Source organism: Triticum dicoccoides, chromosome 3B (assembly GCF_002162155.2).
Source record: "Triticum dicoccoides isolate Atlit2015 ecotype Zavitan chromosome 3B, WEW_v2.0, whole genome shotgun sequence".
In the NCBI taxonomy this organism is placed as follows: domain Eukaryota; kingdom Viridiplantae; phylum Streptophyta; class Magnoliopsida; order Poales; family Poaceae; genus Triticum; species Triticum dicoccoides.
In genome coordinates this window covers 810303775-810314961 of record NC_041385.1, presented here as the reverse complement: position 1 = coordinate 810314961, position 11187 = coordinate 810303775, and the positions used below count along the sequence as shown (strand labels likewise).

Genomic DNA, 11187 nt, shown 5'->3' with positions numbered 1-11187 from the left:
GAGTGTGGCTGCTGCTGCTCAAGGAGATATTACTTATACGAGAATATGGTGCTAGTCGTGTATTTTACGAGTTTGTGGACTGGATGCGAACACAATACACAAAGGTAAGTTGCGGGGTTCACCCTATCCTTTATGTGGCATACCTAGCCGAGGAAATTTCCCAGCGAGGCTTTGAGCTTGCAAATATACTCCTTGAGTTTTCTCCTTATTAGTTTTTCTTGCTTTTAACTGATGTTTCTTCTTTTCGTTTTTTATCTTAATTTTTTGAACCATGTAGAAGAGTTGCAAGTAAATTCATTTTAAAAAGGTGATACATGGAATGATCCCATAAAAGCGATACGACATAAACGGAAACGACTTAAGGATCACAACAAGACTTGGCGATCCACAACATAGAGACGACCAAACCAAACCCAGCCTAGTTTTTAATCGCAATGCATTTTTTTAGAAAAGAAGGATGACCCCCGGCCTCTGCATCTGGGCGATGCATACGGCCACTTTATTAATTATTCTCACAAGACCGTACAAAGCCATACAACAGCAAGACTAAAGCCACCGTCTAAGCAACAACTGTCGCTACACCTATCCAATCGATGAAGGGGCACAGATAGTCTGGGCCTAATACCAAACAGACATCGCAACCAAACCTAAACATCTAAGACCTGAGGTCTCAACCAGGACGCCTGCCGGGTATGGGGCACCGACCAGTCCGGCGCACTCCTCAACCAGGACGCCTGCCGGGTATGAGGCCGCCGCAGCCACCTGCCACCAATCCATCTTCAGAGCTATACTGTTGCATGTACCGTGCCAGGTCTCTCTGCTATCGATGCCACCACGACGCCCGACAGCGTCGTCCTCCTGCGTGAGTCCATCCTCCCAGAGCGAACTCCGAATCTGCACTGCGCCACACCGTCAAGATCCGTCGCCATCAGTGTATAGGATGAAGCACCGCTCCACCAAAGAAATCGTCATCTGGTCCTTCGATCACGTGTGTACCTCCAAGAATGACGCCCCCAAGGAAGGAACGACACCAGAACGCCGCCGTCATCCGATCATCCGATCTGGGGTTTTCCCAGAGGTAGCAGAGAGTAGCCTTGAACTTCTCCACGGCGATGCCTTCAAGAAGGAAACAACGTAGATACGCCGCCACCGCCGGCCTTAGCAGGAGCCGAAGGCAAGTTTTCACCCAGATCAGCTCGAAGGGATCCAACTCTCGTGCCCGGGCCGCCGTCACCACCAGCACCACCAGGCAGACCCTGGAGTACCGGCATATCAGCGAGCCGCCGGCACCACCGCATCCAGATCACCGGCCACGGCCGGCCGCCGCCATCCCCCACGCCATCCGGGTCAGAGGCGGAGCCACCGACCGTGCACAGAGACCACCGCCGCCTGCATATGCCGTAGCGCCGCCGAGAGCCTAGCGTCCGCCACCGCTTGCCGAAGCCAACCGCCCGAGCACTGGCGCCACCGTGGAGCCATCAGATCGGGGAGGAAGGCGCGCGCCGACCACCCTCACGTACCCCGCCGCACGCCCGAGTGCCGGCACCACCACGGCGCCATCAGATCGGGATGAGGAGGAGCCCGCGCGCTCGCCGCCCAGCGCAGACTACGCCGCCGCCACCAAGCAGGGGAGCCCCGCCCAGATCCGCCGGTGCCCGACCTGCCACCGAGCCGAGCGCCGCCACGAGGGCTGACCGTCCCGCGCCGCCCAGGAGCCTCGCGATGGGGGAGGGAGCCCCGCCACCGCTGACGCACGCGCGGGCTTTGCCCGGCGGCGTCCCCTGGCGGCGGCGAGGGAGAAAGAAGGCGAGAAAGGGAAGCGGCGGCGGCGATCTAATCTAAGGTTCCGCCCGGGCCGCTCGTGGGAGCGGCGGGGGAGGGGGGGACCTAACAGGGGCTCTGATTATGCTGACTCCAAAGCTTATTTCTCAATTGATCGCAATGCATATCGTTGATGTGTTTTTTTATCTTAAGGAAATTGCCAGAGCTCCTATATTACAGCAAGGATGTGTCTAGGGAGCAATCGTGTGCTCCCTAACATCCCGTGGCATACACCTGTTTTAGGAAAGTTTTTTCACCGCTTTCATAAAAAAGATAAGCCTACATGTCCGATCCCCCAAGGTGCCCAACAACACCGATCCCACAAAGACAATAGCCAATCACGCCGCACACTGCCTACCAGAGCCTATCTTACTTCTGGTAGCCTTCTTCCTCCCAGATATAATTCCATAGTTTCAACGTCATTAGCATACAAAGAGCTCCCTAGCCGCATCCTGAAACGTTCTTGGTCTTCTTCCTCCCAGATCTAGTTCCATAGCTCCAATTCCATTAGCACGCAAAGAGCTATAGAAAAAAAAAACAAAGAAAACTCTCATCAAACTCCGACTTACAGGTACCCTGCGCACTCATGGCTAATCTCCTCACCCCTCCTTCAGAACTACCCCCACCCCCTGGTTTAGGAGTTTAATTCGATGAAGAAGTCAAAAAACGGTTCCTACCATAGAGGGAAAAAAACATGATCTAGCAAGAAAAATTGTGGGGCATCTCTTTTGCTTAGAGGTTTGTGAAACCTCCATACCATTCGTAGGTTTAGGCAAAATTGTGCTCTAATCAAAGCAAATTGTGTAGTATATCCAGGCAAATTGTGTAGTATATCCAGGCAAATTGTGTAGCAACTCGCACTGGTTTTGTAGGGACTTTCCACAGATTCTGCAGCAAACTCATTAGCTTGCTTGCCCCGAAGAAAAAAGATAAAAGAAAGTGGAAGTAAGGAGCAACTACTAGTAGATAGAAGGCAATTGCCTACAAATTTCAGGGGAAGAAATGTGGCTCTATATTATGTGGAACATCAAGTTGGTGTCCCCCTGGGCAAATGCATTTACGTTTGTAGGAAAGTTGCGATATGATCTAAGCAATTTGCATAGTATATCTAGGCAAACTCTAGGTTTTTCTTTTTAAAATACGAGATTGAAAAAGGTAGCAACTCATACTAGGTTTGTAGGCAATTTCCATCGATTCTAGAGCCAATTCATCGGCTTGCTTGCCGAAGAAATGAAAAAGTTTAAGTTAGGAGCAGCTGCTACCTGGTTTGTAGGCAATTTGCGTACAGGTTTCATGCAAAAAAAGTGAAGCTATATTGTGTCAGTTAACTGGCTGAAGAAACGGCCAGCATGATTTGTGAGTTTATACAACGCCCTAACCCTGGGGGGGGGGGGTCAGTTAATTGGCTTGTAACCTAATGTAAGCAGATTGAGAAGGGAGGCAGGGGGCATACGCAAATCCCATCTAAATCCAGGCAAAAAACGAAGAGGAGGTAGAAAAATATAATGCTCTCAGGGGCTGTGTGAAGTTTACCTTGTGGTGGATGTTGAAGCTTTTCTTGCTTGAGATCGAATACGTAGATTCTAAAAGCATAAAGTCCTCCCAAGAAATGTAGAAAAAAAATGCATATAAGTTTCAGCCTAAAACTCCATTTTTTGGCTGGAAGAAACAAATTAGTTGGGAGGCTCTTTTGGGCATGAGATAAGTTTACCTAAGAAAAATGTCTGTATGAAAGTTTAGTTGCTTGAGAATAGGGGACTGCCTGCCCATAAAACCTGTTGAGATTTGAAGATCAAAAAACAAGAACTAGGGTTATGAGGGGTGGTGCAGACAAAACACAAAAAAGTTGTTTAACTCTTTATGGCTATGTGATATTCTTACCTGGAAAAAAAGTCTAACGGATCTTCTTGCTTGGGTATGGCATCCTCTGTAAAAATTAATGGACCCCCTGCAAAAAAGCATACTAAAAAAACAATTCCTGCCCGCAGACCACCAAAATTCTTCTTTTTTCTTGTAATTTTTTTTGGCAAGTTGTGTTGAGATGTAGGCAAGTATAGAATGCTTTGCATGCAATTGATGGTTTTGTGGTAAAATCAAAACCTAAAAACTAAAAATAATAGAAGTCCTTGGAGATAATTTTTTTGTATGTTAACCTTTGGGGTTTGGGGCTATGTTATGCGTGTTTTGTACGTTGCATGAACTACAAGAAAAATGTCAAGCAACCACTGATATTATTTCAGGCAGCTTTCGGTGTAGTCAACAACAAAAAAACAACTACTATGGATTTTTTTGGGTGTAAAATCAGTGCAATCAGTATTAAAAAAATTCAAGACTATGTTGCATCCACCGCCGTGTATAGACAAAGAAGTAGGTAATAGGTAAAGAAATCAAAAAGCAAGTCGTGTTCATGGAATGTAAGCAAGATATGTACTAGATTGAGGCAAGTTTGTAGTTTACCTAGAAATATATGATGAAAAAGTTGACTTTATATAGTTTCAGAATTTTTTCCGTGGGCCTGAATAAACAACAAAATCTCCAACACACCACAACCTAAAGGCTAGTAGACTTGGCCACCAATAGTAAAGCAACTTTTTGAAGGTCATATACTAAAGATTCTAGTGTTGGGTGCATTGTGAAAGATAAAAGGAGGTGTTGAACGAAACCCACACATGAACAAGAAAGTACTCCCTCTGATCTGTATTAATTGGCATAGCCTCTATAAAATGTCTATTTTACATTGTATAAAGGTTGCATCAATCAATTTGGATCAAAGGGAGCACTATTTGTTTCATACGGCTAGTTGTAACAGTAGTAAGAAAAAGCAATAAAGAGGCCATGCCCCCGATTGTGCATAGTACATTGGGGCAAAAACTCTGTGCTTGTAGGTAGGATACATAGTAGATTGAGGCAAAAATTGTGTGATTGTAGGCAAACTGTGTGTTTGATGATTGCAGGCAAAAAATTGTGTCGTGATGGAACGCATGGCAAAGAAAAACTATGTCCTGCAATGGGTGATAAAATCAAGCAACTATGTATGTAGCTTGTAGGCAACTGTGATGTAGGTCTTAGGCAATTTTTGGATGTACTGGAACACATGGGACTATGCATATTCTATGTGCAGGGAGGGGGGCACACAACTATCTTTTTAAACTATTTGGGATTCTGGTGGGACAATTTGTGGGTTGTCGAAAAAATCAACGCAAAGACCCATTTAGGGGGAGCTGCATATGCCAAAACATCTTGAGTTGCATTCTAGTCTCTGATTGGGAAAGGGCAAACCAACTCCTGTACTTGTTTGCCGGCAACTCTGATTTTGATCGTAGGCAAGTCTACAATCAAAATACTATAGACTTGATCTATTAGTTATTCAGGATAAAAAAATGTAGACTTGATACATTGGTTATTTTGATTGTAGGCAACATTATTATTAGTAGTATCTATTTATAATTCATTGATCTCGGCATTGACGAGTTTAATGAGTACAAAACCATTAGAGCAAAAAATCTGAACCATGTCAGGCAACTAAGTAACAGAAACATTAGACAAAACTTTATGACTGTTCATTACCCGAGTTATTTTGAGGCAACTACCTAAATGTGTTGGGGAAGTTTTGGCAAAAAGTCAAGCAACCTAAGTAACAACCATGAATGAAAATTGGAACCATGTCAGGCAATTAATTAAACAAAAAAACATTAGGAAATTTTTTAGGATTGCTCATTATCCGAAGTATTTCACCCCAGACAAGGTCAATCTCCGCTCAGGGTCATCATGTGTTATCTGAGGCTCAATCTCCAAACATTGTGCATAGTATGTTGCATGAACTACAAGAAAAATGTCAAGCAACCACTGATATTATTTCAGGCAGCTTTCGGTGTAGTCAACAACAAAAAAACAACTACTATGGATTTTTTTGGGTGTAAAATCAGTGCAATCAGTATTAAAAAAATTCAAGACTATGTTGCATCCACCGCCGTGTATAGACAAAGAAGTAGGTAATAGGGTAAAGAAATCAAAAAGCAAGTCATGTTCATGGAATGTAAGCAAGACACGTAGTAGACTGAGGCAAGTTTGTAGTTTACCTAGAAGTATATGCTGAAAAAGTTGACTTCATATAGTTTCAGAATTTTTTTCGTGGGCCTGCATAAACAACAAAATCTCAAAAAAACTCATAATCATACAACCTTGAAAAAATGGATCTGGATATTATGATTAATGATGCATGATTACCTCGTTTCCGCCTGTCTTCGGGTGTTTTGGCTTCGATTCCTCCTCCCGCATGACCTCCTTCCCTTCAAAATCATCATCTTGTGCACTTGCATTGCTAATTATGTCTAATGGGCGCTTCCCGCGACAAGTTATTTCTTTAGTGCACCTACGCTTGTACCAAATTATCGTCGGGTTTTGTTGCTGTGATGAGTGTGCCTGCATTGGGAAAAAAATGTGTTCATCTGTTTAGCAGAAAATCTTGAACACGGCAACAGCACTGCCACCGTGCCACACCCAAAGCTCTTACCTCTGTTTCTTGTACAACCTGTTGGTTTGCTTGTAGATCTTGACCATCACTATTTTTGCTTGCCTCAGACATTGTCAACACTGCAAACACAAAGTACTATATTTTCAGGTTACTAAAAAAAAACTTCTCTACTTGTAGCACTATAGTTTGCCTGACAAAATGACTAAGACATTTCCTAGACCCTGCTGATGAACCATTATAGCTAAATCCCCAAAATATAAAAATAACTTACACAATAAAAAAAAGCAAAGGAAGCAACACACAAAACAAACATAAACCCCCTGATCTGGCAACTGTGGATCAAAGGTCCACGCAACTCATATACTGATTTCTAGCAAATTTCTACAACAAAATCTAACCTAAAACAACTAGAATTGAAAAATGAATGTGTGGCAAATTTCTACATCATATTGGCAACCATGAAACACAAAGTCAAGGCAACTTCTGTTTCAAACAACTGCCGAACAAACTCTAGTTTCGGCAACTCAGCTAACACTAATCAGGCAACTATGAAACATAAATCCAGGCACCTTCTGTATCAAACACTGCCCCACAAATTCTAGTTTCGGCAACTCAACTAACACTAATCAGGCAAGTTCTACGCAAAATCGAAGTAACTCGCCGAAAATCCCCAACAAAAGTCGTACACAGGATCTGCCAGGCAACTCCTACACTAAAAATCAGGAAAATCCCCATCTCAGAACAAACAGATATGCCAAAACACCCCCAATCCCTCATGGGCATGGTCCGATGAATCCCCCACCACGATCGTCCCCGCCACAAATCGTGAAGCCAACATGTTGGGTACCATTCTATGAGCACATGATGACCTCCACCTCCCTGCGCCCATGAATCCCCAAACGGAACATCGACTACCAACCCTACAACAAGCAGAAAATGGGAAAACATGACGTTGGGTGCATCTGGTCCTTACCTCAGGATTCCTCGCAGTGACTCGGCCGCCGGAAACGCAGCGTCGGCGACCTTCATCCCGCGCCCTTTTTCCCTGGACAGAGAACGACACGCTGAGTTTCACCCCGTGCCAGCTCTCTTCTGCGGTCCCCGCGCGCACCGCCGCACCCTCGCGCACCTCCACCGCTCAAACACCACCACTATGCACGACCTTCACGTCTCCGGCAGCCGTCGGGCGCTCCAATTTCTGCGGCCGGTGGTTGAACCTGCGAAGAACAAGCGAGGATGGGGCGACAAGGAGGAATGGATTTGGTTGGGGAATAGAGCGGTGGATAGAGCGACGCCTCTCCCCTAGCGGTTTCGAAAACTGCGCCAATGGCAGGACGTGGGGTAGTGGTGGGCCCCTCAGGTAAACAATTGTCTTGGAAGAGCTGCACCAAGGCCACGAAACGTCCTCCGACAGGAAAAAAACCTGGCCTCGATCGCATGTGCGAGGAAGCAATCCGACGGTTGTCATGGTGATTGCTCGATCGCGTCAACAGGCACGCATGCACTTTTTAGCATTTGGGTTACAGCAAATAACAACCATGTGGGTCGTAAGATGCACCACCCATTTTCCTTGTTCAGTTTCATGACCAAACTTTCCGTTCTTGCCAATGCATGAAGGCATGCAATTTATAAATCCAATGACCAGACGGATGGAAAGAAACTAAAGAGCGTTAGTGATAGACTGCTTTTTTTTTCTTTTCTTTTTTCCAGATATGGACATTATATTTTGCTTTCTTACTCTTAACAAGTTATTGTATCTGTTATATCTCTTTTCCTTACCAAAGTTATGGTGGAAGTCTATAGCTAGCATTATTGACAATGTAAACTTTTCATCTTGTCATACACCCGCATGTGAGTGCAGGCCCCACATGCAAACCACATGTGATGACAGATGGATAGAAAATTCGAAGAGCGTGAGACTGCTCCTTTTTCTTATTTCTTTTTTCGAGATAAAAGAATGTTGTGTGTTGTTTTACTTTTACCATGTTATTGTGGATGTTTTCTCTCTTTCATTAAAAAAGGTGTTTGTTCTTGTAAAAATAAAATAGAAAATTACTTTGTCTATGAGATCGTGGAGGACCATCGGTGCATTACTGACTACTGGTACGTAGCTTTTCATCTGGTCACTGCATCGCCCCATATGGAAGATGACTTAGATGACCATTGACCCATGCGCACCGCACCGTCCGGTTCAGCGGATCCCAACCGCAATGCAATGCACCGATGCAACTGCTTTGCCTGGGGCCAGAAATGCAGGTTGCCCAAATGGTGCATGCTCTAGCTAGCTAGCTGGAGCGTCACATGCATGTCTGCAGCGCCATCATCGTCTCTGCCCGCTCCATCCGTCCAATCGCATATTAAGGACAGTATAACCGCTCCATCTGCCCGAGTCATCCAGCCCATGCGGAGAGGGTGCGTGCGGGGATACAGAGAGAGGATGCGTGCGGTTTCTGTGGATCCAGGCGAGGCGGCGAGGGATTCAGGCGATCAGCGGGATGAGGGTCCAGCCGAGGCGCATGAGGGGATCCAGCCGGAGCGAGGCGCCCGAGGGGATCGAGCGGACGCGCGGGAGCGGATGAATCCGGGGCGGTCGATCCAGCCCACGCGGGCAATCCGCCTACGAGCTCTTGCTGATTGATGCAGCTCTGCTCCCGCCGATGCAGGCTCCGCAGACCGCAGCCTATCTGATTGCCGCCTTGAGCGGCAAAGCCCACCGCGACTTGCCAGCTCTCCCGGCGGCGGTGGTATATAACCAGCCTAAGATGTATGACGTACTTATGCCCTCTTTCCATGCGTTCGTTCCCTCAACAGGTACTCTCTCTCTCACTCACTTATTGTATATTAATTGAGAGGACTCGTGTCCTGATCGAAGCTGTCGGGAACACAACTACTATTGGTTGCTAGCTCCTCATGTTGCATTGCAAACAGTCCCAGGCTTGAGCTCCTCCTTTGGTGATTTTATTTCCTTTTTTCCCTCATGGTCGAGCTGTCACATTGTTTGGTGCAGGTTTTTCCAAATTTTAAATACAAATTTTCATTTATTCATTGTGAACTGAAGGTTGTTCTGATCAAATTTATCAGTGACACCTTGCTGTCCTGGGTGACATTTTTTTGTTAATTAGTAACATTTCAGCATTGATGTCCTGAAGTATTCATGTTGTGGAAGGAGATAAATCTGAGCTTTATTATGAGCTATACCTTGGGTTTTCTGCTGATAAATGTATAAAAAGAGAATATAGTTGAATCTCTGAGTACATTATGTCGAGAGTGGCAATGTGAACATTACAAGTCTTGCTACTATTTTAATTACGAAGGTGTTGTTGCCTGTTACCAAGATGCAAGCATACAAATAAGCTCCTTACTTCCTACGGTATACTTATCATAGTTGCTTCCTTTGATTTACAGGCATATCAACTCCAGAAGATGTGCACAACGAAGTTAAGGTAACAAGCATCCTGAAAACTAACTTTTGGTGACACTTGCTACAAAGGTGTCAAACTTATCTTTTAGTCAGATTATTGTTTCCGGACTTGTTCATGCATGGTTATATATTCTTTATAAACATGTAGATGTATTGAAATTCCTTGAATGATTTTTTGATTTTGTGCAGCCGGATATGCAAGAAGGAAGATGTTTCATCATGTTGACCACTATAGATTTGAAGTCCAGTTCTGGAGCACTTGAACATGCTAGGTTGGCAACTCCCTGATTGCGTTCGTTCTGCCACAAAATTATGGTCTCGAACAATTTTGAGTTTCTCCTTGCCTACTTTTTGAGACATTGACCTTTATTGAAGGTACCATGCTCTTTTCAGGATCTTTGGATCTTGGAGACATATACAGGTCATATTGACTACGTATTTCCTTACAATTACAAATGTACCATACTTGTTGTAATATGAACTTCTGGACAATATGGCACATATATGAATTATGAAGTGTTTTTTGAAAGATATAGCAATAAATAATGATTGCCTAACTTGTTGTCCACATAATTTATGTCACTTCATACCTAACCAGACCATTTATTTCTAAGATAAGAAATCTGTGACTAATCCAACACTACAGGTTTCTTATTGTCGACGTTGGTCCTGTACCAATTCATTACTCCGTGAGCAATTCATTACACCATTTATTGCATGCTTAAAATTTCAATGAGAGGCTAAATAAGTCGTGTATCAAATACTTCTGTTTTCAGATATTGTAGAACACTTCTTATGTACAGTCTGTTTTAACATGTCCGTCCAGCTCTAGCCTTGTAAAAGTAGGCCAAAATCATATTTCTAAGACTTCTAAGGGATGGCATTTTAGTTCATGTTTCATATGCTTTTAGATAATTTTCAACTGCGTGCATTATGTATTAAGTGGTACTGCATAAACTGGTTCATGTTGTATCTGAAAGACTTCTGTATAAGCCTAATAACTTTTGCTGTTTGGTATTCTAGGTGCTTTGGTTATATGCACGCTTCCTTTCATGGTCCAATCTTGGATATTACTTGAGTATCTTAGTGTCATGTGGAAGAATGTCCAACTTAGGGGCAGCCATGTGGAAGGATGTCCAACTTAGGCGCAGTCAGGTGAATAGTGAACATGCTGATTGTCAATCATACAAATCAAACCCAAACTCCAATAAACTACTCCATCCCAAATTACTTGTCTTAGATTTGTCTAGATACAAATCTACGACATGTAATTTGGAACGGAGGTTGTATTTGATTAGTGATATGTATTTGCTACAATTTATTTTGGGACTATAATTTTGGAACTTCCGATCATTCTATCATCAAAATTGACGGACGCAGCAACGCGCGCCATCAACGATCTAGTACTACTAGCTAGCGCGCCAGACACCGAGCGAGACCCATCTCATTCTCCGCTCCACAATCCACACAC

The 11187-nt window shown here is 44.3% G+C and overlaps 1 long non-coding RNA gene across 1 annotated transcript; it reads left to right on the top strand.

The window, feature by feature from the left end:
- Positions 1 to 9641: 9641 nt before the first annotated feature.
- LOC119282394 lies at positions 9642 to 10335 on the top strand. The gene is made up of 3 exons (XR_005138732.1): positions 9642 to 9738; positions 9906 to 9988; positions 10110 to 10335. It is a non-coding gene; the product is annotated as an uncharacterized LOC119282394 (long non-coding RNA).
- The last annotated feature ends 852 nt before the right edge of the window (positions 10336 to 11187 follow it).